At 43.7% G+C, this 7,105-nt stretch overlaps 1 long non-coding RNA gene across 2 annotated transcripts in view; it reads left to right on the top strand.

Moving 5' to 3' along the window:
- The window catches only part of LOC131925749 (uncharacterized), a 20,792-nt gene extending 16,277 nt beyond the window's left edge, over positions 1 to 4,515 (top strand). For both annotated transcript variants that reach the window (XR_009383324.1, XR_009383326.1), the window contains exon 5: positions 4,372 to 4,515. This is a non-coding gene — a long non-coding RNA (uncharacterized LOC131925749). The remainder of the gene's footprint in view (positions 1 to 4,371) is intronic.
- The last annotated feature ends 2,590 nt before the right edge of the window (positions 4,516 to 7,105 follow it).

Raw genomic sequence — 7,105 nt, 5'->3', positions numbered from 1 at the left:
GTAGCCCAGCCCTTCTGTATTCAGGGAAGATGCCATTGCGTGCATTAAGCTGGGTCTTTAAGATTAATGCAGTGTGCAGGAAAATGTAATAAATGATCCTGCATTAGCAGCTTTTAGCTTGTCAAAGTGGCTGCATGCTGAATGCATCTGGGAAAAAAATTGCAAATCACAACCCAGAGCATTGCTAACAGATGCCAACATGGAGAAGTGGTGGATTGAGGAGGGAACTGGACCCAGCCTCCTGTGCTGTCTGCACAGGGAAGAGGGCAAGATTTATGGATGATGGCTCGTAACTGTGAGGGGGAAGGGGTGCTTGAATGAACCAGTCTGTTAGTACAGACAAAAGGAAATGTAAGTGAAAAAGGAAGAAGCTCCATGCCCAAGAAGGATGATTGACTAGATTGTATCCAAGGTCCTGCCCAAATTAAAGTTTGATTCTGTAACCCTCTGAAATATTTCAGAGAGTGTAACGTATCACAGGACAGGGATAACACATAATCAGAATTATGTAGCATGCACATCCCTTCCCAAGTGTTAATAGTACAGCACTGTTCAGTTTGTGAGCACAGCCTCACAGTCTACTGGTTCTCTGCTGTAAAAATAATGCTGTATAACAAACAACCAGGAAATGATATCCATGCCTACTGCTCATAGACCAGAAGACTGCTAGGTGGCTTTGCTGATCTTGGATAAGGGCTGCTCACATATCTGGGGATGGGCTGGCCATCAGCTCATCTAGGGTAGCCTTGACTGATATGACCTGGGTGACTTAGCTGTGCATGGCTGTGCATGGCTGTAACCCCAGCACTGGAGGCTGGGGTAGGGTGGATCCCAGGAGTCTGCTGGGGTAGGGTGGATCCCAGGAGTCTGCTGTCAGCTAACCTAGCTGAAAGGTCAAGCTTCTAATAGAGCAATAGAGGAGTACACTTGATGTTCTCCTCTGGCCTCTGCATGTGTGTGTATATGGGTACATGCATCAGCATACTCACATGTGTGCAACACACACACACACACACACACACACACACACACACACGATGGGAGATAAACACTTCATTAAACAAAAACTGAATTTGTTGCCAGCAAACTTGCAATGAAAGAGCTATTAGAGGATGTTCTTCAGGCAGACAAAAATGGTATCAGACAGAATCTTTAATCTGCAAAAGAAATGAAAGGCACTGAAAAGAGAGTACATGAAGATAAAATTAAATACATTATTCCTTCAATTCCTTTCCTCTTGTCTCTTGTCTTGAGAGTCCGTTTATAATATGTGCATGTTGTATTAATATTGCTCTACAGTTTCTGAGTGCTCCGCTATGTTTTTAGGCACTTCTGTATTGCCTACTCCTTTTCTCTCTGACTCCCATTTGATAATCTGTACTGGGCTGCCCTCAAAACCACCTCTTCTTCCCTTGGCTGTTTCAAGTCCACTGCTGTACCCGTTGAGAGCACCATTCCTTCCTCTTCTTGCCTTTTTTGTTTCTAGTGTTTTCACCTGATTCTGTCTGTACTTCCTATTTATCTATAGGAACCAGCTATGATGTTATCATGTATGTTATGCCCCTTTTCAGTTGAAGACTTTGATGTAGTAATCACAGTGTGCTAAGGTCTCCATTTTGATGACCTCACACCTGTGTAAATGTAAATCCCAGTTCTGCTGAATCCCTTACCTCTGTTTTTTCTTTCTTTCTTTGCTTATGCATTTTGTTGTTGTTGTTGTTGTTTTGTTTTTTACAAAAGCCAAACATATTGTGGCGATGGGGCATGGTGGAGGTGGATTAGATATTCTTGTTTTCACTGAGTCCTAATCACAGGCAGGCATTACAATCTTGGGCCATGGGATTAAGGTCTCTCTCAGTGGCCAGCTCAGTCTATATTGCTGCCCCTTCCTATGGCTAACAAGTGTGTCCTCTATTACGATCAATCCATGTGAGTCTATTAAGTGGGTAACAGAATGTATTAAGATATAAATTGAGGAAATACACTCACGATTACAGAACAGAGTAGACAGCAGAAGTTGTCCTCTGATCTTACCAGGAGCGAATCCACCTCGCAGGCAGTAGCAGGGAGAAAAGGCTTAAAAGAGGTCACATACAATAGCAGGAAGCACCGCCTCCTTTGGGCTGTACAGCCCAGGGTCATGGGAGGAGCAGTCCTCTCCTCTCACCCTTTCTGTAAGCTGCAGTGCTGGTTTTCTGGTTTTGTTTTTCACTAGTCATAAGACTGAGAAGGTTTGTTACCTTTCTACCTGCTTTTTTTGTGGTTTTGTTTTGTTTTGTTTTTCAAGACAGTGTTTCTCTGTGTAGCTTTGGAGCCTATCCTGGAACTCTGTAGACCAGGCTGGCCTCAAACTCACAGAGATCTGCCTGGCTCTGCCTCCAGTGCCGGGATTAAAGGCGTGCGCCATCCCCACCCGGCTTCTACCCACTTCTTTAGCTCTTTTCTCTCTACTGGAGAGACACAGAGGTGAAGGTCCAGCCCTGCTTTCTGCGTTTGATTTGGTGGCTGCTACTTTCCTCTTGGCTCCTTCATATGGGTATTGTTGAAGAATTATTCCTTTCCTGTCTCCTCTTTGTGTACCTGTGAGGGCTGTGGAAAGAGCCTGTGGGAGGGTCAGTTCTAACATGGCTCTGGCCTTCTCTTGCTAACTTAAACCAAAACCTTACAATTCATTAAAAATTTCAGCTTAATTTTTCTTACCTGGGATGAATGACATCTGTCCTCTGTAACGAAATGCTCATTATTTAACTCTTTTTTCTTTTTCTTTTTTTTTTTTTCAGGGGTTTGTGTTTTCTTAAATTTTGAGTTAACTGGTTGCCTGTCAGCCTTAGTTCTCTGATGGATTCAGAGAACTAAGAGAAAAAGAAAAATTACAAATTATTCATCAACATCTCCTGTGTGTGTGTGTGTGTGTGTGTGTGTGTGTGTGTGTGTGTGTGTAAGAACAGAAACATTTACCTTCAAATTTCCTGATGTCATTTTTTGTTGTTGTTGTTTTTTGTTTTTTTTTGAGACAGGGTTTCTCTGTGTAGCTTTGGAGCCTGTCCTGGAACTCACTTTGTAGACCAGGCTGCCCTTGAACACACAGAGATTCACCTGGCTCTGCCTCCCGAGTGCTGGGATTAAAGGTGTGCGCCACCACCGCCTGGCTTTTGTTTTCCATATTATAAGTTGAAAATAATGTAATTCTAAAAACAATCTATCTTTTTTTCTGATTTACAAGAGTGTTTTGGTTTTCTTGGTGCTTTTATAAAATACTCTAACAGATACAACTTAAGGGAGAAAGGGTCTATTATGGCTCCCAGTTCAAGTCCATCTTGGTGGGGAAGTCCCGGCAGCACAAGCGTGATACCATCGATCACATTCTACCCACAGTCGGGAAGTGGGGAGTGATGACCGCCTGCTGCTGCTGAGCCCCCTTTCTCCAGAGTTCTAGCCACGGAATGACATTGCCCACAGTGGGCAGGTCTTCCCACCCCTGGCGTTCTGAAAGGCTCATCCCCCAGGTGAGTCTAGATTCTTATCAAGGTGACAGTGAACACCAACCATCACGAAGAGTTTCAGGAGGAAGTTGTCAAAGTGCCCTGCGTAGACCACCTGTAATTAGAACGGCAGACTTACTAAGGCTGCTGATTCTGAAGTTACACCCCAGACTCAAGAATCCCAAAGTTCTAAGGAGCACGCATTTTCTTAAATTCATTTGACAGTATTTGGACTTTTCAAAGTTGGGAATTTGTTGGATCTGTAGCAATGTCAGGACACAGATGATGACATCCTGAAGAACAGCACCCTGGAATCCTGGGTAGCATCAGAAGCAGAGGCCTTTTAGACTTTCTCCCTCCTCTCAAGTCATCCATTCTTGTAGTTGCTCCACTCCTGCAAAAGCAGATCACAGAAATCTGAATCTGTCTCCCCCAAGGTGGGTCATAGAACCTAGAACACCTCTCCCCAAAGCAAGCCATAAAAACTGCAAAAGCTCATACTCTGGCCTCTTTTCTCTCCCCTTTGGCCTCTCTTCTCTCCCCATATAATAGGTGTCCTGCCAAATACCAGTAATCAGAGAGGCTAAGAGGAATCTGAATGACCTGTCATGCTGGGTTCATCCTCAGAATATTATTATAAAGTCAAATGCATATCTACATGGCTGCCCATTCCTCATTGAACCTAAGTACAGGTTCTTTGTGTGTGTGTGTGTGTGTGTGTGTGTGTGTGTGTGTGTAGCTGGAGATGAACCTTAGGCCTCACACATGTTAAGCAAGGGCTCTCTCACAGAGCTGTATCCCCAACCCTGAGGAGTCTCATGTCATGGATAACTTTTGTGTTTATTAAATCTGTTCTGCTCTTCCACTATTAATGTGCCCTTTGTTTTAGGAGGAGCCCCTGTGACCCTCATGGTGGAGACTGGTCAGGTGTTGCACACTTTTCACCCCCAAAGCAACGAACATTTGTCAACACTTATGTAGGGTAAGAAAGAAAGAACACAAAACAATAAAACGTTTTCCTTTCCTCTTCTCAGTCCTTTGGCTGGTCTGCTCATGAAATGGCCTCAAACATTCATGAGAGAAAACCCATTTTATAAACATTTGAAGCATAGGAGTGTCATAGAAGTGTGAGACCCCAGTAAATGGCTGGATGACTAAGGCCTGTAAAGAAAGCATCCTGAGCTACAATAAGGAATGGAGCTTGAGGAGGTAGAAATAAATTATGAGAAGGTAAGGGGGAGGAAATAGTGAATAAATTTGCCTTGTTAAGCAGATCAAAGTCTCTTGGGTGGTAAAAGCAGACTTCAGGTAACTCTTCCTGGTGTAGACCTTCACTTATGAAAATTTCCTTTGTGGATAAAACTTTCCCCTACAGAGGGGCAGCCTTGCAGAGCTGCTCCTATGTCTGCAGTTTCTCAAAATAACCAGCTCAGAATAGTCAATATCTAAAGAGGTGTATTTTGGGGAGGCACATTCTGCTCTCCTGATGTCATATTTTAGGGTGATTTGATTTTGACCCCAATTCCAGATAATTTTTTTAACTGGAAACAATTTTATAAAGCCCTGCAAGATACCCCAATACTGTCTTTTTAAATAGACTTTGAGAGGCTAATTAGCTTGTGCAAGGTTACATGGCTACTATTTGCAGGATCTGGATTTGAAGTTATTTGAACAGGTTCATTCTAAAGGCTAAGGTCTTCCTAAAACTGAGATATAATTTAAACACTATAAATTCAGTCTTTCAAAATGTGTAAGCCAACGTGCAGTTTAATTTTTACTTTTAAAACATTGAGGGATTTCAGTGTATTCATGATGTTGTATGTCCATCACCACTGTGTAATTCCACATTCTATTTTCTTTGTCCTAAAAGGAAACTCCTGTACCCATTACCAAATGCTTCCTATTTCATTTACTTTCTGCCTCTGTGGTTACGTCTATTCAGGACATTTTATTCAAAATAATGTAATGCAATGCATGGCCTTTTTTATGTAGCTTTTTCTAGTTAGCAAAGTCAGTGGTTAATTAATTGATTGTTTGTGTTGTGGTGCAGGGAATTGGATGTGGATTCCAAAGCATGCTGGGGGGTGTTCCACCATTCAGTTACATTCCTAGCCCCCAACCCGTGATCTTAACTATTGTTAGAACATCAGATGTGAGAGTCGCCTCTTATTAGATGACAGGAATACAGGAATCCCATTTCCTTTAACAAACGCTGAGTCCTGTGAGCCAGACTGAGAGCTGGACAGTGATAACTTCGGTGCATCTTAACATTACCCAAAAAGTGTGGTAAAAATAGATGGCTGGAGACTCTGCTCTTAGGCCTGAACTGGACCCTTTTGGGTTTCTGACTGGCGTGTTCAGGAGATAATGTTGTAACTGGTCAGGAACCTGCTGGCAAGCACAGCTGGAGAGTTGTGCTTCCTCACTTTAGTGTGCATATGAATCACCCAAGCATCTCGTTAAAACCCAGACTCCAATTCATTCAGCGGGGCTGGGATGGGGCCAGAGAGTCTATGCTTCTGATTAAGTCCCAGGTGGTACTGAGTTCTCATTCTGGAGGCCATCCTTTGCGTGGCAAGGCTGGAGGATGCCAAGTCAAGGGTAGAAAAGCCCCAGTTCCTATTGAAGTCAGGTGCAGCTAAGTCCAGGCAAAGCAGACATTTTCCTAACAAACTCGCATGTGTAATAGCTGTGGTCTCCTCCGCTCAGCACTTGAGTGCATGTTTATAATGAGACATCCAGAAAAAAAAAAGGTTTGCATAGTGTTTGTTACGCTGTTCTGCAACATAGGAAGATGTATTACATATTTGACACGTATTTCCATCCCAAATGGTTAATATGTTAAGAAAAAAAAATATTGAAGCTAAAGAGGTAAGCCCTAATTTTCCAGAAAACTCACTGGTGTGGAAAACTTCATTTCCCGGCAATGCTGGGTGAATCTGTGTTTTGTGCGGGCTCCATATGCTGTGGATGCTCGTGAATCGCTCTGTTTTATTATCCTCATTAACAGGGATAATGGTTGCTTTTTAACAATCATGATCACCATCTGGAGCCTAGGAAACTGGAGTCTGCGGCTCAGGTGGAAGGAGGAGACCCTCCCGCTTGGGTCCCTGCCCCATTGTTTGCCCCGCCCCCCCTGCCCAGGCCTGTCTTCATCGTTGAGGAAGCCAGGCATCAGGAGCCACAGGGGCAGACATCGTGATGTTTAGTTCTGAGTCAAGAAAAACAAGCTAAGAACATCATAACCACATTCAGAGAGCACAGCCAACACCAGCTCCAAGCTCAGTCTGTTACCACATTCTAATCTTAAATATCTACCTAGCAGCTTGCCATGCCTCTTCCCTTCACTGCCCTGGTGGCCCCCGACTTTGCTCTTTCTGTGACAAACCATTGATGTGACTAAGTCCTTGCTGTATCAGCTCACGTGGTGGATTGGGTATGAATACCTGTGTGTGTGTCGTCTTTGGCTTCCCAGAGAAGGGTTGCCTTGTGGGGAGGAGATGGCTAGAAGAGCATCAAGCTGCCTAGTAACCATAGCAACTCCGTAGCCTGCTGCCCTTGTGGCTTCTTCAAGGCTCTTCTCCAGACCTTTCCCAGACCAATCATTTTAAGCTCCACCAGCA

The sequence above is a fragment of the Peromyscus eremicus genome, chromosome 15 (genome assembly GCF_949786415.1).
Source record: "Peromyscus eremicus chromosome 15, PerEre_H2_v1, whole genome shotgun sequence".
Classification (NCBI taxonomy): domain Eukaryota; kingdom Metazoa; phylum Chordata; class Mammalia; order Rodentia; family Cricetidae; genus Peromyscus; species Peromyscus eremicus.
The sequence above is the reverse complement of the archived record's forward strand: the minus strand, read 5'-3'. Positions and strand labels throughout refer to the sequence as shown.